The 22,761-nt window shown below is 36.1% G+C and overlaps 1 protein-coding gene across 9 annotated transcripts in view; it reads left to right on the plus strand.

Moving 5' to 3' along the window:
* The window catches only part of LOC122565961 (phosphatase and actin regulator 4B), a 395,355-nt gene that overhangs the window by 71,183 nt on the left and 301,411 nt on the right, over window positions 1–22,761 (plus strand). The window lies entirely within an intron of this gene.

Raw genomic sequence — 22,761 nt, forward strand, 5'->3', positions numbered from 1 at the left:
CAAGTAATCCTCTGTTCGACCGTTCTCAAATTTCCTTAGCCGAGGAATATTGATCAGGAATCTTGTTATCCGCTTTCCGCTCCTGCTTTCGTGCGACCACTTTTCGTGTACTATTTGATCATGCAACACGTGTTACTTTGGAAGTAACCAGCCTCGGTACCGATGGACCATGTTTGTGCCACGTATGTCTACGTGTTTCGCGGTGCGTTGCTGTAGGAACGCGTAAATCTAAACCAAGCGGTTTACTGCATGTGCACCGCGGATACAACATCGAGTAATTTACATGGAGAATGGTCGGATTTTAATACGTTTCCCAGTGTCTTCTGCGCAACGAACGTAACTGCGTTTATGTTGCTCCGCAAGTCGTGTTGCAATTCGCTTTTATTCTGTCTCGCGCAGCGAAAATTCCATTTACCGTGTCTTGTTTGCGATATTTACAAACGGCGAATGAAGAAACATTGATATTGAAATATTAATTCGTGGAAAATTTATGTTGATATTGCACACTGGATGTGTACACTGTTGCTCGTAAGTATTAACATTTATGAATATTACATAAATGTATGAATTAATGGATAGACATACTTGAATGTTTGTAAAGTATAAATAATAATATAATGCCTGTGGCAATATTAGATATGTATCATATGAAATTTATATCGTCCGTTTAGAACATTATCAATGGTATAATAAAGTAAAATATACGATTCGTCGAAATAGTGAGCCGGTTTAAATATTATTGCTTGAATTAATCAAGATAGTCTCCTCAATTTGAAAGAACCGTTCCTATCTTATCTGTAACTTGATAACCAAACGAGCTGAAAATAACGAACTTCTTAGATAATAAAACGGTCTATAGTGTTTGACATTTGCAGATATCAATTTTTTATTGCTTGTTAATATAGTATAATGCATTTCATGAAGTTAGGCGTTTCGGCGTTAATCTCCAAGTGTTAGATAGGGGACGAAGAAAACATGTTGCAATGAAATCTATGTAGATATCTTTGAAACTAAACCGTTCGAAAGTAGATCTTGTGTTTGGTTACCTTAGCTCGTATCATTATCGGTAGTTTACGATAGCAAGTAGGCAAATGGAAAATTTCCATTAAACGAACAATAGTTTGCTTCGCTGTACTGTTTGGATAACATACTTAGATACATTTGTAGATCCGTTGAAGATCAAACTGTTAAAAATCTATCAAATGTTCTGTTTTCTTAAACGATAGTAATCTTTGCAAGAAGTCATTGAAAGGAACAAATGCATATGTCATTTGACGAAATGCTACATTTTTCCTAAATTTCGTTATGAATGACTCAATTTATATTTCGTAGTAGGTACAACGAAATTCGTGTAATCGACGATGCAAATTAAAGACATCGCTATCGTCAACATCTAAAAGTGATTAAAATTGGACGAAAATCGCCAGTACAACGTAACAAACCGCAAACATCATGCCAATAATACCTCAATCGACAGGCTATAGTATATCGATGGCCGGTAGCCGCAATGATAGGCACTCGACTTCCACCGCCAAACAGGAAACGTTAACCTTTCCTACATCCGTGTTTGCGCATTCATTAGTGCAGATAATCGATAGTCAACGATCGATTCGCGCCACGTTCATCGATATTTCGGTTATCCGTTTGGGGCGTGTCGCGGCTACGTTTCCTCTTTGCAAATTGCTCTCTCGTTATGGTCAATTAGTTTCTGTCTATCTGTTTACAATGAAATCCTCTTCTTTTTAATCCTTCCGGCATTAAAAGTATCAAGATCACTTTGATCCTTTCAACTTTCCATAGCTTAGGTAGCTATATGCTTTCAATGAAAATTGTAATTTTCTTTTGGTAAAAGTGTGCGTCGTAGCTCAATTTTCTTTGCGAATGAAACATCGAAAGGTTTTTGTAGAATTTACAAAAGTAATTAGCGTTTGCAGTCTTCCTGATGCACTTTTATTAGAAAGTTAGAAGAAATCCCGGTTCTTATTCAAATAACAGGACGTTCGCACAAGATTGAGACGGGAAATTAGATATATTAATATCCTTTCATATTTCATTCAAAATCGAGTTTTTTTAACGATGTAGAGATACTATTAATACGATCGAAAATGATCTAAAAACAATAGTATACATGATCCGTAGCAATGTTACAAACGTAGATAGTGTTGTTCTGTGAGATAAAACACAATTGGTACTTATCAAAAGGATTAAGGGAGCTGGATGAAAAAGAGAGCTTGCTTCACAAGACATAACGTAAGACGCAGCCGCGCCTTTCCAACGTTGCCGTTTAATCATTTCTTCTCCCTAAGGCCAACGATCAATCATCCACGGGTACCTAATACGCGTAATTCGTCATTAGCACTTAACCGTGGACGTTGGTTTGGGAATTGTGCAACAGATGTACGGAGAAACCTGGCTAGTGTGGGATAAAGCTTGATATTTCATTTCTTATGTAATATTTTAATTGCGTAAAAATTGTGAAAAAAGACGTACAATGTTTGAGGAAAGTTTGGACTTTAATAAGAAATAAATATTCGATTTTGAATCAATTTGGTCAACTTCGATGGTTATTCGTTTGAGTTGTTAGAACGTTTTAATTCTAGAGGGAAGTTCAGCTCCGAATTGTATTTGCAACGTGCTTGCATCGTAAGGAAATTTGTGTATCACGGCAAAAATCTGAACTTTAGAGTCTGCAATATATTGGAATCGTAAGCGGATGTGGGTTTCAATAAAACAAACCCAACTTCGATTTACGTCATGAGTACAGATCAGAAGGAAAGTTTCTGGGGTAAAATAGCGGATTGTAGGTTATTGTAATAATATAGCCGCGGAAATGGATGTGAGAGATTACTTTAATGCGAGTTCGTTAAGTGGTTCTTTGAGACTAACGTATGCTACAGAATGACTTGCTATTCTCCGTTAGATGTTTGTTACTAGACAGCGAAACAAAGGCTATTATCAGTTATTACGTCAACTTCTCTTGTTATCTTTGCTATGACAATAATCGTAGATTCGTGGAATCATCGTTATTTGATTTTCACAGTCGAGGTAGTAAATATATGAAAATCACGAAAAACCTTCTTCACTGGCAATGATTCGTGTGCTAATTGGGAAACTTTTTCAAGGTTTTGGAACCGTGAATCATTCTTCTGACAATTTTGTATGAGTACAAATAACTGCTAATCGTGTTTGCTTAGATATCGATGATTAATTTATGACGCGACAAACATTTATGACAACTGCGATTTATGCGATTCAGTTTACAGCTGTTTGTCATCTTTTTCCCCTTTTTAATACCTTCAGGTTGTTACGAATGCAATATCAATATAAATTTTAGTTTTATCGTTAATTTGCATTATCTCCTTGCAATGCTGTTTGCATCGCACAAATGATCAATAGATCACTACAATCATCCGTTATCTAACCAAATAGCCCGTATATTTTATCTCTTTACTAATCCCTACAATTTACAAATCGTTAACGACGTGATATTCGTTTGAACGCGGATCTCGCTATTCTATCGCCACGTTACATTTCCCTGCTGTTTCATATTAAATCGTCATAGCGAATCCCCGAAGGAATTTCAATTAAATTATAGCTTGCTTTTTGAGAAAATGAACACTAACAACAAGTTAAAAAATTAAACTAAACATGGAATTCAGCAATGAGTTTACCTTCTGAGAACCGCTTCAAATGTCGAATGGAACTAAAATCACAAATAATTATTCGCGTTTCCCATTTGATTTCGTCTGAAACCATTTCCACCATCGAGTCTTCACTTCTTTGAAGTTTCTCTCCTGCGCTGATGATTAGTGGTGCAACAACGTGGAACATTCCTGGGGGTCGGTCTAAAACGATGACGCAGTCTCGGCGCGACGGGGTCCGGCTGTTAGGTCAGCGTAGAGGCATAATTGCGCAATGTTTAATAGTAAACTGCAGGAAACGATAAAACGCGCGACGCCAGTAGGAGTAATGGGTGCAGAATGCAGACGTAACGTGGCAACAGCGCACGGAAATCATTCATTGAGCCAGAGAGCCGCCAACTCGTCGACTGCTGATGCTCCCGGTTGGCCAGCCTGCTGGATAACATCGTACAAACCTTTGGCCGGGGCTCGTTGGTTCCCGGCAACGATGGGAGGGAAAGGACGGTGTAATTCGACGTCTGCGATGCTTCTTCGGATCCTCGAGCCGCGAACTCCAGTCGCACGCTCAAATGGGATCGTCCGTCTTTTCGTGCACGCTTGTTGCATTGCTAATATTTTTTTACCGCCATCGAATCATTCTCTATCGTAGAATTTCGTATTGCAGAGTTCTATGTTGTAAAATTTTCTTATACAGGGATTTTGCATCGTGGAACTTTCTATTGTAGAATTTGCGAAAGTATATATTTAATGTTAATATTCTTCAGCTGCAATCAAACGACTTTTGTATCGAAGAACTTATGCGTCGTAAAATCTTTTATGGAAAGATATTTCGTCATGGAATTATTATGATTTGAAAAAGTATCGAGGATCGTCCTGCCGTAGAATTCGGAGAAATATCGTGGAATTTTTTATTGTAAGGTTTCGGAAAGTATCAAGTTGATTTCTTAGTATTCTTCAGACGCAATCGAATAAAAATTTCGATATTCTGCCACCTTTGCAAACCTCCTTTTTAAAATATTGTATGGTTACTTTATATCTGACGATCGCAACTACTGTTGAAATTTTCATTAATGAATACTCTAGATAAGTGTCTGGAGTCTGGAAATTTAGCAACAAGCATCAGTCAGTTTAAGTCCTCGCGTATCTTGAACATTAAATGGTACAGAATCGTGCTCCTGAGATTCGTGTGTTAGCCGTGATGTAGTATTCGCGAGCGAAGCAGTATATCGCCTGCGTGGATTGTCTGCGTGATATATGTATATTTCTCTCAGCTTGGTAAGCTTGGAAGGCATTTCATTGTATGTTGAAGTTAGGTTAGAGATACGTCACCGGGAATAAACAAATTTCGGCATTAAGTTTGTGGTACTCGGTCAACGTGCATGTGTGAACGTATCGATAAAGATTGATAGGTTTAATCTTGTAGCTTATGGAAATTGTGGATCTTAGAAAGAAGTAATGCTGAAAACAGGCAAATCTTTGGAACGACGATTTTACAATCGTTTTATTTCAAAGTATTATTATTCTTACGATTTGCTAGCTTTTCTCCAAGGTCTAAGTCTGAGAAGTAGGTCGTTGAAATTATGGCAGAGAAGTCACGCGTGCAGTTGCATGCCTTCTGTTTCACAAAAGTACCGTAAAGGGACGAATAGTTTGGTTGGCTTGTTTAGCCCGCTACTGGCCTCGTAAATCTGCCGAAATGATCGTAAACCTTCCGCTCTATCTTTCGTCTACGTTCTTGAACTTGATATCTATATCTACCTGGATTTTATTGTCGGCGCTGCGAGTATAAAGAAACATCAAGTTTCGTAATCATTTCCTGACGTCAACCATTCGCGTACCTAGCGCAACCATTTTCATGACATTGTGGAAGAATAAAATATTATTCGAATCGAAGATTTATCGATGTCGTTATCGATGTTGGTATATTTGATGGAACAGATACAGTAACACGTCCGAGGGTATAAAATAGAGAACATAAAATGAGTATAAGATCCTGAACGAGATCCGATTCACCTTATCTTCCTACGTGCCTCAAAGTAATTATCGTTTTGGCTCTCGAAACATATAAACTTTAACATCTGATCGATTTTACAAGCCGTATCATCGATCACCCATTATATAGTACTTTTCCACTGACAGTACGATTTGTACCTAACAATTTTCTTGTCAGGTAATGATAGAATCATAATTGAGATAATTGATTGTGGTAACGGGGAAGTGAAATAATTGACACGAAATAATTGACGAATGGCAATAAAATAAACATTAAAAGATTAAATTAGAAGTATTTAATAGAAAATAAATGTTTTGTATTAAATTAAATATTTACTAAAAAATAAAAGAAAATGAAACTGAATTAAAAGCGATTGAAAGAACTCATCATCAATGTTTGAAATCCAACAAAATAATGAAATAGAGGAAAATATCTGTCATAGTTCTTCAACTTTCTGTCGCTTAAAGTTATTCATTCTCATCGTACATTTCTCATTTTATTATATAATACGTGCAATGCGCAACGAACAGGTCGTTCATTGCAAACACACTCGCATTCACAAATACTTCGCAGAAGCTGAAACGCAATAGTTAAAAGGTTTTTGCATCGAAATGAAAAGACTAGAACTCTCTTTTTCGAACGGAGTATAATTTCCCTGAAGAGAAGATAAGGCTAAAGAATCCGGAAGTAACTTAATTTTCCGGCTGAGCCACGTATAAATTCGTGAACGTCTAATTATCTTCTTCACAATCGAGAAAGAGAACGAATTCACGAACAAATCTCGAGATTATTTACGAAAATCTGAAATTTTGTAAGTGTAACATTCCCATAGTTAATTCGTTGTAAATGATTGACATATGAAATGAAAAATTTGTCTTATTATCCCAAATAACTTTAAAACGATGTTGGGAAGTAGGCATGTGAATAGGAATAAGGAATTTCACAGAAAATATTCACTTTCGTTTCATCCTACTTCCTGATGTTCTGTAGCGTAACAGATGACGAGGGTGCATTGTTCTTGAGATCTTTGTAACACTTTTGTCTGAGAAACGCTTCGTCATTGGTTCATCGGTATTGGGGACTAATTAAAACGCTCGCATAATGCGTGAGCGTTAAATAATGCATTAATCGAGCTGGATGAACCGTTTTGTTCTTCGTATGAAATTCGTGCGCTTAGTAAAAGTATTCTTCGGCAATTTTCTTCATCTTCTGCATGCTTTTAAATGATAAAATTTTGAATGCTATCATCCCCTACAAAGATAAGTTAATAACTTTTTCGAATGCACTATAGCAATATATTTTATGGAAATATGTACCTAACGTTATAGAAATTTGATTTTCGTGTTAACTATTTCGTAGAGTATCAGTTTGAATTTAATAAAAACAGTGATGTAAAAGATTAATTAGGCAGTTTAATTTATATTAAATTCGTCCAATAATCGATAGACAGATTCTTTAAATCCTGAAAAGTACATTGTCTAGCAACGTTTATTACACTTTGAAAACTACACATATCAAAGACAATGAATTGATATTTGAGTTGAAGCTCGTGGTTCCTCATAAAGAAGCCACATAATAACCATCGATTTTGGCCAACCACAACAGGGGATCAGGTATGCCTATAACTAGGTCACGACTCTAACCATCAATCTGTTACCTTGAAGACTGTATATTGTCACGTGTAGTTGACGCATCAAATTCAAACTTGATCACCTTCATGTACCAACAAAACTTCGTAAAAATCACATCCGTCATTAAAGTCCCAACAAAAGAATTACATTCTTGGGACACTTCTTAGAGAAATCTTAAAAAATACCTAAAGCCAATTTGATGAGTAATGTTACATTTCTTCTTTCCCTCTTATAAATATTTACTTTAAATATACTTGTCGTACTCGTACTTGTCATTTTATAAAATCTTAAAGAAATTACTCCAAGATTTTCCTATTGGATTCACCCAAATTGATTATCGCCTGTGCCATTACTTCGTCCGTACCTAATTATCATCTTCAGGAATTAATATCAGCTGTATTCTTACTATTAGTTACATTTCTGCATTCAACGCGTAATAATTCACCGATTCTCACAAAAGTGACTTCATCTTTAGCGCAGATGCTTCTCTTATCTGCCTCCACAGATAATAGCCTCCAGCAAGCTGCCAATAAATACCGATGGAAGCATCGTATTAATAACCGCAACATTTAAAGGTCAATGCAGCTCTGCGTTTTCTCTCACGCGGAAATGCATCTTCAGCCTCAGCAACCTAGATCGCAACCCCCGTAATAGAGATGCTCGTAATCGGTGCCTTCAATCTGCTTCCACTTGCTCTTGCATCCTCTCTTCTTCAGTTTTGCGTGAACAGTAACCGCAAAATGTCCATGGAAAGAATTCGAATTTTTCGTCCAAAATTGAACGAATATCGTGGAACCTCCCACAGTAGGATTTAGGGAAATGTCGAATTTGGAAATGTAGATTTGTCAGCGTGGATAAATTTTCAATAATACGGGATTCCTATTATGAAATATCGCGCTGTAAGATGTTCCATCGTAAGATTTTGCGCTGTGAAATTTCGTCGAAATCATAGAATTTGCGTTTATGCTATTATTCTATATATAGAATTGCGTTATGAAATATATTTTGTCGAGTGCATCTTCAGCCTTACTTTCATCAGCAGCCTACGTCGCAACCCCCATAATCGAGATGTTAGTATATAATCGGTGCCTTCACCCTTTTTCCACTTCCTCTTGCGCCTTTTCTTCTTCGGTTTTGCGTGAAAGATGACTGGGAGGATGCCCATGGAAAAAACGCGGGATGAGTTGAGGCCGGGAAACCCGGCTCATAGAAGATTCATCGTCTAATTTCGCGGGCTTGTGTGCCCGGAAAAGGCGTCTTCTTCCTGGAGAAGCGTCGACCTGGTCGTTCCTATTCGGGACGCGCGGAGATCTGTGATCGTGGCTGCTTTTTCACGTAGCCGCGGGCTTCGTTTAGTCTGACGAACTAGCCGTTGAACGAACGAAAGAACCCGAGGCAAGGAACTTTCTACACCCAGGGGATTTCCTCGTCAAAAGAGTTCAGCCAGAGTAGGAAGTCGATGTTCCGGATGTCGACGCCACACGACTATTTTACGATTCCATGAGGTTGACACGAATGGACGATCGGAAGTTTCAGGGCTCTCGATGTATCTATTTTGTTTCCCTTTCGTTGAATATTTAACTGTTCACCAGTTTATTAGAGAATTTGTTACCTCGTCTGGCCAGTGATCGTGAATTCTTTATTGGATTGGCTCTTCGCTTCTTTGAGGTTTAGGAAGGGATTGGAGTAGAATATTTATCCGTTTCTTGAAAGAGATAAATAAAGTTCATTCAGGATTTTGCAGTGTGTGAAGACGTTGTAGGTTTATCGATCAGAATATTCTATTTTCTATTTTATATTCTATTTTATGCCTGTTCGAATTGAGAAGTTGTATTTTATATTCGATATGTGATAGAGGGCAGTTGCTTTTTTCAAGAATAAATTAGATTAAAATAATATGTCTAACACCTTTAACTTTTTGTCTTAGAATTTACTTTAAGGCAAACGTGTCTGTTCGGACTATTTAGTTTTTTGGTAGGCGCAATCAGGTACTATATAACAAACAAAAATTTCAATTTATTCATATTATTTATTTATCAATATTACTATTAACATATTATTTATCAATTTATTTATTTATAAATTTCAGTTTATTTATGATAATATGGACGCTTTAATTTATTCTTAACATATTTACAATGTGATGATGTAGCACATGAATCTCTGAATAGTAACCAAATGTTTCAAATATCGTGGCGAATATAGCACGTTAAAATTGAGTTTCATACTTTTCGAGAAAATCGAATTTGAATATTTATAAAGTGTGTATACATTCGAGAAAATTGACTCGATGTTTTTTAAACAGTGTCTACATTTCCGCGTATTATTACCGACAAATTCGATATCAAAATAGCTCAATATATTAATACTTTATATTTATATTTATAAATATATTAAAATTAATATGATAGATAACTTGAATTAAATTCGTGGATCTAATTATATATCCCGTACCGAATAAAGATACACGAGGAACTGAGTTTCTCTGCCAGCTGTTGGCATAGGTACCTAACGATTCTCAAAGTAGATTTCCTTGTAAATGAAGATTGTCACGAAAAAATCTTCTTCTCGAAAGTCTTCTTTCACGTTAATCTACATATCTTCTCCATCATTCACGAAACTTAGTTCGCTTCCTTCATTCAGAAACATGTCACACACACAATCCCCGTCATATTTTTTCCAAGAATTTTCAAACTGAACTCGCGGAGCTCGAAGCCAAGAATTCTCTGGTTGACATAGAACCAGTTTGCCTGGTTTAATATTAGAACTTTTCAAAAGCTTCGCGTGTCTGACTCATCGAGAGTGAAAAAGTAAGCAGAGATCAACACTCGGGGGCTAATAATTTCATTCATAAAATTCGAAGGTGGTAGTTAAAATGGTCGATGTCAAAAAATGCATCTTTAACGCGTCTTGAAAATTTGCTCAACGTCGCGACGGATCGATTAATCTTCGTAGCCTCGCGAGATCGCCAGGCCACGTCTTTCCCGTGGAATGTCAAGGCTGGTTCTTCTAGAGGCGAACATAAATTCGTACGTGGAACGATAAACACACACGGTTGCTATCGTGGCATCAATGGAGACACGTTCACGGCCAGATGAGATCATCAATCTTAAGATCGTATTTGAAACACGAACGATTTGTTTGCCAGCTTTTTTGCTAGCTTTGTGTCTAGCTTTTTACTAACTTTCCTTCGGTCGATTGTTTTCTCCTAAATTATTCGTGTTTTCGATAAAAGAATTTACCTAATCTACGCGTCGATCCTTTTCTTAGAGATTGATGTTATATTTCAGTTAGATTTAAATTGCTGCAGTCATAGATTCTTTATACAATACTGATTCATCGTTTGAAATGTCTAATGAATATTTAGGTGTTTACATATTTAGTATTCATTAGAATGCAGAATTGGAAGACACTGTGCTGACGGTTAGATATTAATGGGGCATATGCAGCGGTGTTTATTTCTGCACATTGCATAGCGACTCAGAAATGATTGACAAAGATGACAGAAGATTTTTGATCATTTGTTATAATATTGTGAAATTTATTGCCCAAATTTATGCATGTATGTATTTCTCGTCTGTAATTTTTAGGTGCTATTTTACATATTAATTATTCTACTGTTTTGTTTTATCATCATATTATTGCATCAATTGTTAATTATCAATTCGTTATAAGCGAACAAGAATTTATTTATACTGCATGCATATAAAATAGGTTATTAAATTATTGTTATTCGTTATTCTAATGTTTCTATTACATCTACCCTAATATTTCCATTTATTGCATTTTTCTCGTCATGGTAATTATAATAGTTTCTCGGTAAAACAGTTACTCTACAAAATTTTTCCTTTCCAATGCCAAGTTAGAAATTGGCTTTCGAGCATCATAATCGAAAATAATTTGGAATCATACCGGAAAATTCATGACCGTAAGAATTTATTTAGGATCGGTTTTAAGATGATGGCAACGCGAAGCTATTTGCGGGGGCGTCTGACAATCCGCAGAGGGCGAACATCATTCGTGGCGGTGTTATTTTCAACGATGTTCGATATCGATCATCGGCCTCCACTTACACTAGGACGAGTCTCCCGTAATTTTCCATGCACCCTTCTATCAGACAACGACAACGCAGCCACACGGTGGCAAGCTGTCTCTGGCAGGTGCCTGAATGTAGCCAACTCCTGTTCCAAGCCTTTCAAAGTAAGCAAGGGAAACGTCTTTTGAATGAAAGAATAATTTCGTGGGTTAAAACATGGCGCCATGTTTTTCTTTCTTGGAAGGGAACAGACTACGGGATACGTGCGTAGGATTTTATTACTCACCACAGATTGTTTGAATCTTCGATAAAATATGTCGCGTGACGTTCGTGTGTATGATAATAATAGGCAGGATACAACAAAGCTTCATCATATACTCAACCAAGATTAATTCGCATATATTCGTGATTCTATGTGTTTTGTTAGCAAAATACTCCACGATGTTAGAATGGGTGGTCGATTTCTACTTTTCGTATTCAATATTCTCTCAATAATGATTTTTGTGTAATTTGTATGATATCGTTAGACTGATATTTATGCAAATTCGTATTTTTATGAATACGATTAAAGAAATCGAATCCAAGCGCAAATATAAATATTTCTTTCTACAAATATAAATATATAGATATTTTACATAATTTTCCATTCCACATGCGTTATAATATTACACGCGTCATGTGTGCACCTGTAAATTTCTCATAAATTTATCATCATCCACGGTTTAACCATCGACTACAAAATTCCATATTTCATCCTCGAGCAGGGTGAGTTGAATCGAGGATCCACGAACGAGCGATCAAAGACTAGCACGGAAAGTTATACGAAACGTTGTCGTTCCTCCAGCGACATTTGTTAATACGGTAACACGGGCAAGTCGGCCACGCTGTTCCTTCCATACTCTTTGTACATCGACGACCGTGGGCGAGAGAGAGAGTTTCCGGGACGATCAGGTGAACACCGCCTCAGTCCCAGGAGCAGCTTGACGCCACCGCTGAAGGGAGAGTTAATTTTAGTTGTGATACTCGCCGGTTATTGAACCGGAGCAGGAAAAGGGGTGACTTGAGCGCGCGGACGTAAACTCTCTGATCGATGCTCCTGAATACAGCAGCGGTTCGCCTCTGCAACCGAGGGGACCATACGTTTATGATGATCCGAAACCCTAGCAACCTGGATGATGCATGGACTGACCATCGTTCCTCTTTGGGATATTATGCTGATGTGTTCGTGTGTCGAGGATCCGAGGGGTTGATACCAATGTTGCATGGTATCGCAGGACTTTTGTGTCAAAGTAAGCTCGAAACAGAGGGTGCAATATTTTGCTGTTGAATCACAGACCGTTATTTTGGATTTTGGATTATTATACGTTGGTATTTATTATTTTAATATAATTAGAGTTTAGATACATTTTTGCGTATTTATTGCTTTTACATATTTCTATCTGAGTTTGTAATAATTAAGCAACAGTATTGTCATATCGATGCTTAAAAAATGATAGAATCGATATGATACGAAGGATTCTAGTAGCTATAGATTGACACTCTTGCGAACACTATTATTTTCTTACTATCGTCAGAAAATGTTACTCTTTTATCTATTTCGAATCACTGCCATCTGTATGTATCATTTATTGCCACAACTGTTTTAATTAATTGCAACGAGAATTTCATTCTCTACCTTCTGAATTAGAAATTTTACATCATACACAAGAGCAACATGAATTTACCATGAAATCTATGAAATTTTAACGAACACTCAACTAATCATCCTTCTTCGCTGTCTTTTCACAAAACAAGCATCCGTACGGAATATCCGTGGTATATGTCATTTATTCAGAGAGTCATCAAAGACCTCTCGTAACTTTCATTATTCGATTTAGCATTCGTAGCTCGCTAGATGAAACAGTAGAGACTTCTTGGTATCGACGTGCACGCTCGTGCACAATAATTCCCCGTGAAAAGGTTGTCGCGGCTAACTCCGTCTATTAATGCTTCGTTGATGATGTTAGTCATCCTTTGACGACGGCGTGTCGACGTCGAAGCTTTTTCACGCGTGAAGGAGTCATCGTTTGCGTCATCCGTCTGGAGATCGACACAATCGACGAGCGTGTTGCAATTACCGTGGCAAGGTGTCTCGATACGTTTCGAGAGAAATAAATTCCCCTCGGGAAACAGGTTCCAGACGTTCCACTTGCTCACGGTCAGGGAACAATCCATAAATTTGTACGGTTATTCGTAGCCCGGCCTGTTTGTCAGTCGTATAAACCGCTGGAAATTTACTTTATTCGTATTCGTTATTGAAAACGAAATTGTAAGATGCAATGGAGAAGATTGAACGCTTTACTGCTTGGAGCACTTGTGCTCTCTTTTAACATTTTATTACGTTTACTTTGGAATTCTTAGAATATCAAGTAGATGTTGATAGACTTTTTGTATACTTTCCTGGCTACATGTTTAGATCGTGTTTCATTCTTCTATATTGTTAAATAAATTTTTTATTATAAAGTGTACGATTGTTCATTCACGTAGATTGTTTTAGGCTACAGTGGTGCAAAGGTTAGATGATAGATTATAGTTTAGAATAAATATATATATTAATATTTTTCATTAAAGAAGTAGAAAGAAATTGCTTTTCCTTTTATTATCAATATTATGTATAAGTTTCATAAGAAAATTTCACGATTCAGACACGTGTATAAAGAAATAAAGATAAAGAAATGAAAAAGTCGTGAAGTATTTGCACTGAAGCTAACGAACAATTAAATAGATTGAAATATCCTGATTCTAAAAACATGAAAGTAAGGAAGGTTATGAACTCTCGTTCCTCTCTTTTAATGCCGCCGTGTTTTACCCTATCTTCTAATTGTACTCATTAAGCGTGCATTAACGAGATCCGTTCTCGGCGAGAACGAAAGCTCTTCGTTCGTACCTGACGCAAGGAAAAAGCACGAATGCACATTTCTCTGTCTTTTAATCATCTTTCTGAATATGTATTTCTGATTGGAACTCGTGGGAAAATATCGGAAACCATTGGCTGCGTTGAAAAGTCTGAATTATTAAAAGTTGGTTGTATTTAACGTGAAGAAGGATTATTATGATAGAGGAAACTTTCGTCTCTTCGTTCGAGGTGGAAGATCTTCTTTTGCAATTTATAACGCTTTCGTTTTATCCTCAAAGTACCTCTTATGACGCTTCTCGCTTCTAGCGAAGGAGGAAGACAAAGTGATTACTGAAATAGAATGAATTATTACGTCACAGCTTCCTCAAAAACATCCTTTTGTCTTTCCTCCTACGTAGAATAAACTGATAAAAATAAGATACTACGTCAGGTATATCTTGTGAATATCGATTATCCTTTGGTGAAAATCATTTGCAAGACTGCGCTTAAATATACTTTTCCCATGTACTTATAGCCTCAGAAAAAATGTTTTCTGTTAAAAACGATAGCTCCAGAGCATCGTCGTGAAATATTATCATATGATGATTAAAAACATAAAAAATTCAGGACACAATTAACAATCAGCACGTACACTGATTCTAATGAAAAAATTTACGTAAGAGGCAGTTCTGAGAAAAAATAATTTACGCAGTTGTATTGACAATCGTTCTTATTGAAAATTCTTATCGTATTAAAAATTGCAATTTATTTGTTAACCTTTCTAGAGCAAAACTCTAAACTAATTTTTCATACAAATTTGCATACACGAGCTATACACCAAAATAATCGTTTTTTATTACATGAGAGTAATTATCGCCGATATAATAAAATTTCAATGAGCATAAAATATTTCTTAAAATGTTTCTTAAAAGAAATATTTGTTTTAAAGTAAAACGAAGAATGTCCATCGATTATCTCGTTTAATCTTCACGGGTTGAATTTTTATATAATTCAAAGGAGCTAGCCAGTATCGATTTTTTTCGCCGTGCAATTACAGAGAGAATCGTGGCGGCCATCGGCGTGAATTCTTCCATGTGATCGTTTGCAACGAGGATCTGTTTCCTCTTTCGAGAGATGCCGGATAGGAGCGTCCTAATTGTGCCAAGTTTCTTTTCTACCGTCTTCTCCAGCTTTTATTCTCGTTTCTTACCGCCACGTCGTCTTCACCAGACTCACCTAGCCGACCTTCCACGTTTATTGTCTTTGTTCGTCGAGGTTGCCTCTAATTGCAGGATTACCACGCTACTATGATCAAGTTCTTAAAAACTGACTGGTTAAACCTGTTAGTCGAACTCAAACGAAATTTTTAATAACGTGATGAAAATTACATGAACTTCACAGCTGTATAAAAGCAAATATCTGTTAGAGTAAAAAAAATAAACTCCCGATGGATCTTCTGTCCTTTCAATGAAACCACTATCCTTCTTGTGATGTTTGAATTAAATTTCTGTATTCTTTGATCCATTTTCTATCAAGCCATACGTTCCTGTCGTTAAAAAGTTTCTTAAATTTGTAGAAAATATGAAAGAATTGTTATTGTTATGCAATAACTATGATTTCTCATATGAATTATATGCTAATCTCTTAATACATGAAAAATCCCTTTCTCGGTTGACAAACGAAAACTACTTTCAGACATATCAAATTCGAGGAACAACAATGTAATATTTCATTTGCAAATAGTATAGTATAGTCGTGTCATATTCCTAAAAAACGATGTATTTCCTTAAGACGGCATTTAGATGAATTAACTCTACGTCGAGTATTAAAAACATGAGTGTCTTTATTACATAAGACTGTTGCAATTAAAATGATTAAATATGAAAGTGGGCGAAAGACGGTCCCGACATTTTAATTTACTTTTCCTTCGCATTAACATTTCAATTGAAATCTTACGAAATCAAAGTAGATAGAAATATCGGATCGAAATGTAAACGAAGAATTAGCACGAAGGTATAAGAACGAAGAAATCATTTCAATTTACTTTCTTCGTTTTAAAATTCAGACTTCAAGTCTTACGAAATCAAAGCAGTTGAAGATATGAAATCCAAACATAGACAGAGGAAATGTATAGAAGAAAGAGAAAGGAGAAATCGTTTTAATTTATTTTTTCATTTTCAAGTCTCGCAATATCGAACCTATCAAATCTAAATTGAAAAAATATGGACGAAAGATGGACATTCAAATATATAGAAAAATATATAGAAACTCGACATTTCGATTTATTTCTTCTATATTAAAATCTAAATTTCCTGACAAAGAAAAAACCAGAGGAAAAATAGAAGCATTTCGTTTTCTTTGATACAACTCGCAGATAGATCCATTTAGTTGACTAATGTATTGCTTCCATGCTGGCGTCTGGTACGTTCGCCGGAGGCATTGTTTCCAACGAGATTCCACGAGATTTTCTCTCGGTGCTCGACTTTCGCCGGTCGTTCTACTTCGCGGACACGGTCGCCGTTATACGCGAGGCGACAATTATGTGATTATATTACTCAACCACGTAACGCATATCGAGAAAGTCGAGAAGCAACGGGGCTCGTTTAATTAACATACAGGTATATCCCGGCTCCCCTGTTCCACCGCGAGAAGCGTTAACCGGTTACGAAAGTGAATATCTTCTACCGTTTGCTAATTTGCGGCGACACGAAATACGATTCTTTCCGTATTCCATTTCATTCTGCACTCTGTTGTATTGTGAGACTGCTGCGGGAGTAAATTCCATTCCGCTCGTGTTATATCTTGGAATTTTCTTTTCCGATTTCGTCAAATTATTGAAAATTATATCATTCAAAAAGTATTATTAAAACTAACGATGTAGCAGAAAAAAAAAATTAATGTTAATAATCTTCATCGTTGTGGAATATGTGAATTCACAGACCAATTTATGGCAGTGTTATTGCATGCTGAAATAGCTATTAATAACGATTATAAAAATAGCTATTCATTTGTACAGTAGCTCGCAGAAATATTCGTATACGTAGATTATCGTAGAAAATTTGTATGTGTGTGTTATGCGTGTTATATGAAACATTTTGATATCTCGTTAACACTATGATGGACGCGACAACTAAGATTATTAGTAAAAAATTAGTACACGGTATATATAGTCACCTCAAGTATAAATCATTAGCAAAGCAAAACGTGTCAACGATTGCTTGTTTAAATACTTTCGTGATCTCTGCCAAATATATACTTGTACTGAATATCTTGCAACTCCCATATACATCTTCACGCTTGCTTAAAATTTGACCAATGATTATAGAGCGTCATTAGAGTACTAATGAAATTTCAAGATATGTTTCGTGCAATACACGTAATACGTTCATAAAAGATGTCAACAAGCGTACACACGAGTACTTTCGCGATTATATTACATTTTCGAATCGATTGAAAATTGTCATTGTCCACATACGTGTGTGATAACGTTAAGTTAATTTCACACCGAATGAGAACGAGCCAGGTTCCCGTGAAACAATATTTCATAAAATTTTCTGTTTGCGCGGGAAACGTTCCGGAAGAGCGGTAAGGAAGGATCGGGGAACCAGCAAATCAAGCGGCCGTCTCGGATTGTCTCCCGTTTCCCCGGGAAATTCAATATTCCGTACCTCGCCATTCGATATCTTTCGATTCGTTCGAGCGGCACGAGTCCACGGGATTCCTATCGTATTTGCGAAATGAAGTTTAGAATTCTTTCGATATCGTAAATAGGATACCGCCGTTTCGTAAGGAACTTATTTAAGATGTTACGTCCGTTGGTACAGTGGAACCAAGGGTCGATTGGTTTAAAAGGAGAGGAGGAATTTGCAAAACTGAAACGACGGAAGCGTTATCCTGGATTATAGACTGCTGATCGAGTGCCAAGTATGGCTAGAAAAACCTTTTAGGAAGTCGTTGATATCCAGTATCGACCTCCTTTGAAGAAGAAAATTCTTATTCCATGTAAATGTCCTTTTTCATTTATTGCACGTTTCTTTCCTTTTCTTTCTTACTTCGAGCTTGTTGGCTTTTTAAATTAAACGATTATGTTTTAATGCTATGAATTTCTATGGGGAATCTTTGATTTTTCTAGTCAAGTTACACAAGTATAATTTACAAGCGAAAATGTGGAAAAAACGTTATATGAAATTTTTGCTGCATATAAAAGTTGAAATATTAATTTCTTCGAAGTTAAACTCCCGAACTACGTTTTCCGATAATTTCAAAATTTCATTCTCATAAGATTATATATTATAAAAAATGTCATGGTAAGTAGATTTTTAAAATAATGGTTTGACATCATTTTCTTTCCACTTTATAATTTATAAAATTTATAAAATGAAAATTAAGTCCAATTTATAAAATTAAAATAGAAACTTTATGTATGTGGTAATAAATTCAGTATTACAGAATACGAAAAATCGATCGTGCGCAGTTTATGAAATTTCGTATGGCATTCTTTGTCATTTTCGTCAGCAGATTACCCTTACAGTTTGACAGGTAATTTTGCCAAGCATCCTGTATATTTTTATTTTCATTCTTCCTGTTAGCGATGAAATGAAGTAAATTGAAGGAGAAATCGTTTTTTTGCACTTAGTAGCTTTTATGTCACTTTTACCTTTTTTCGTTTTTAAAGTTCGGCCTTTCTCTTGTGCCTTAACTCAGGTGTACATTTTTATTGTAGTTCCTTGTGTTTGTGATGAAATGCAGTCAATTAAGGTCGAAGGCTGCTAGACCTTTCGTTGGCCAACTGCTTTGACCAGTTAAGTTATCCAAGACGGCCATGAATTCTTTCTGCTCGTGCTTAAATATCTGAAATAGCTGTCGCCTACAGCTTTGCCAATCTGATAAATAGAGTGACGTCTGGCTGAGAGGAAAATTCAGAATTAAGAATGACGGCCAGTAAAGGCATTAGGATAATTTCATTTCTCTGAGTACCGTGGAGTAAAGAGGAATCCATTTACTATAAATTATTCTAAATATCATAGTTTAAACATATACAATATTTTTTAGTTACTTCTATGCAACTAAACTATCTATCGTAGAACGAATATATAAACAGATAAAAGAAACGGCTGTGTTATGTGAAAATGCAGATTAAATTAATAAATACCGTCAATAACAAATCACCGATCAAGCGAAGTAACGAAGTTAAGAAACACGTATCCTTTATACAAATAGAAAGTTTACTTACAATACGAAAAGTGTGTTAGCTATTACGGTGGTAAATTATTTTTATTAAATTTCCGATGAAAATTTCATAATATAAGTTATAAGTTAATATGTGAATTGCATGCATATTTATTAGTCCCATGAATTATATAATTAATCTTTATCAACAATGATAAAATCCTTATATTTTAAAGCACTTTATCCAGTACGCGAAACCAAAAATTCGATCATTTTCTAAAATTCTTCAATTCTTCATTTAACGTATGTGATAAATGTTAAATAAAATAAAAAAAAAAAAAAACGTAAGATAAAGATCAGTATATTGGATATAAAGCGTGGTGATTAAATAAAAATGAATGGTTTATGAAGGAAGACGCTGGTTGAAGTGTTACTCCATGCTTAGGAACGTAGCAGTCAGCCCACGCAACTATTACGCTAATAAAGCTTCTCTAATTACGGGTTAACATATTTCGAGAGTTCAACGTGCTCCCTCGTCACAGTGAATTTTCTCTCGCCAATATCCTCGACATTTCTGCTTTATTCCTTCGTTGTTACGATACAAGTTTCACACTGCCTTAAAAATTGCAAGAAATTTCTCTTCCACATACAAATTTTGCGATTCTCTACGATCTACGAAGCTTGCCTATGGTGTTGTTCCCATGATTTATCAGACTGATACTCGTATCTAATTCGAATTGCCTTGGAATATTTACCGATTAGTTGATAATTTATGCTCGCATTTAGGAATCTCTAAATTGTTTGCTTAATAAAAGAAAAAGTAGATTTATCAGCTTGTAATTTGGTGTCGGACTGACTAATAAATATTTCGTAATTAAATAATTTTTATTTCTTTTTTCTTACGTTTGTTGAATCTGAAACGGTTATTCTGTCAACATAAATTCTGTGTTTTCGTTTATTATATCGTAATCTGTTATTTTTGTTTTAATCTTTTGAAGAATGTTAACGCTAACATACGTAGGTATATTACATTCAGTTTTTCTTTAAATTGAAACTTAATTTCAAATGATGCAATAAATATTAATACGAGTAAATATACCTGCGCGTATAAAATTTGTTTATGCATAGTGAAGCTCAACAATAAGCCCAATGATGTTATATTTATAGATTATTTTTCTTAGCAAGTGAAAGATAATTATTCTCTTCTCGTCTGAATAAATTCGTCCTTAAAGAGGAACATTCTGACTTTAATAAATTCGTCCCTGAAGTGAGACATTTTAGTTTTAATATATTCATCCCTTGAATCATGCAAACTCTTTACAGACATTATCCTTTCCGTTCCGGATGTAGCAAATATGCATCGTTGAAATTGAAATTAACACAGAGATCGTCTTATGACATTACATAGAGATAAATAATTTTATATGATCAATTAATTTTAAACATAGAATGGTTTCACCAATCTTCAAATTATTAATTATTTAACTTAAGACGTTAGTTAAAATTATTAAATTTTGAAATCATCTCACTTCGTTCTACACGGTCAGAGAGAAATAGCTTCGATTGATCAATTAAGTTCAATTAAATTCTTATCAACTTTAATTATTGATAATTCTACTTTATATCCCAGCGTTCTAGAATTCCACAATTTTATATAATATTCTATTTTCTGATAAAACGTTATTCATCAACGACGTGCCACCGATGAAAACTATTATTCCTCGTCCACATCTTACCTAAATACCATGAAACTGTCGCGAAGAAGTTAGAAGTCTCCGTCTCGCTGGAACTAGTGGAACCGTGAAATACGATGTTCAGCGTGTCGCAAATGTTCGCTGGAAAACTATTTGCATGCAATCCGCGAGAGGTACTCGCTTCTCGAAGATTAGTAGTTCCCGCTGAGAATTCTGGCCGCTTCCTCTTCCGGAATTTCAAGGCAGCCATAAATAATCCCAGATGCAGGAATCACGGGCCAAATGCGAGAAAGTGCGAACGGGCCGCGTAAATATTTGCCCAGGTTCCCTGATGGCCTCCGTGCTCCTCCGTAATTTTCGAGGACTGGCTCGGAAGGCTCGCGAGACGGATCGTTTACTAATTTGTCGTTGAAACACGCTCTGTGAATGGTGTCTTAGTTAATTTCTTCTTGCGTCAACGAATGTCCCATGGAATGGAATAGTGTATGGATGTTGCATGTCTCTAGGAGCTAAGATCTTCATTTTCAAAGCTTCATTACTGAATAGTGAAGGATGTTTAGACGTAGATTTTCACTGGATAAATAAATTTTGTTACTTCGTGTTTGGTTATTCTGTTCCAGTTAATCCTGGAATACCCCGTTGATGTTTCTTTTCTGTGATTCTTGTTATTTCATGTTTGATCGACTTGTCGTAATTAATTCTAAAATACTTTATAGGGTCAAATAGAGATGCGAAAAGGTTGATGAGCTTACGATAAAGGGGCGTGGTCTTGTATTGTATTTTGAAAGTGATTAAATTCTTAAACCTCCGGGGGAGAACTGTTCGAGCTTAAAATATCTTTATTGACTCGAAGACTCGTTGAAAAAGTCTTTCCTCCAAAATTTTGGTTCGCCGCAGTTCCGTTTGACATGAAGCACGTTTCAACGTTGTAACTTTTTCTCTGTACCAGCTTTTTTTCAACAAACTTTTCCGAACTACCAGAAAAATCTACCCCGGACGAACTAAACGCTAGCTCGTTTTTTCTCATTTACCTTCCAGCCCATTTCAGTATTTCGAATCACGTCGTTGGTACGATTACTCGTTTCATTCGAAGGGTTGCAAGGGTCGGAAAACAATAAAAAACGAAACTCCTGACAAAGTTACTCGACGAAAAGAGAAAATGGGAGGAAGTGGTCGAGAGTTCTGTTACACGTTGCTTCTATTTCTGTTCTTCGAGATTACTCATGGAACTTAAACAGCATAAAGGAACCAACGTCGCGCGGCTTCCACGCGAGTTTTTAACGATACTTTTGAACACGTTTCTTCAACACGTCTCGAAGAAAAGGTAGGTCCAGCCTGGACGTTGTTCAATGGATCGATCGTCCTGAGATTTTTCTTGACAGCTGCTAGGAAAAGACGTTGCCTTCCTCTAGGCTCACGTATTTCGATGGAGAATTTTATCGAAATACGGTGCTTCTTACGATAGGATACATGAAACAGTCGCGTGTGTAATGATTTTTCGCAGACCGTAAGTCATGTTAATTAACGCCAGACATTAATAATATAAGCACACTAGACAGGACAACACCAAACTACATACTGACAGAAGAATGCAAGATAGAGGAAATCAAGGTGAAAGCGTTAAAAAGAGCAGTAAGGTACGAGGAAAGAACTCGGGAATCGGAAAAGGAGCTGGTAAAAGAGTGTATAAAGGAGAGAGAGAGAAACTGGGGAAATGGACAG

Source organism: Bombus pyrosoma, linkage group LG3 (genome assembly GCF_014825855.1).
Source record: "Bombus pyrosoma isolate SC7728 linkage group LG3, ASM1482585v1, whole genome shotgun sequence".
NCBI lineage: Eukaryota > Metazoa > Arthropoda > Insecta > Hymenoptera > Apidae > Bombus > Bombus pyrosoma.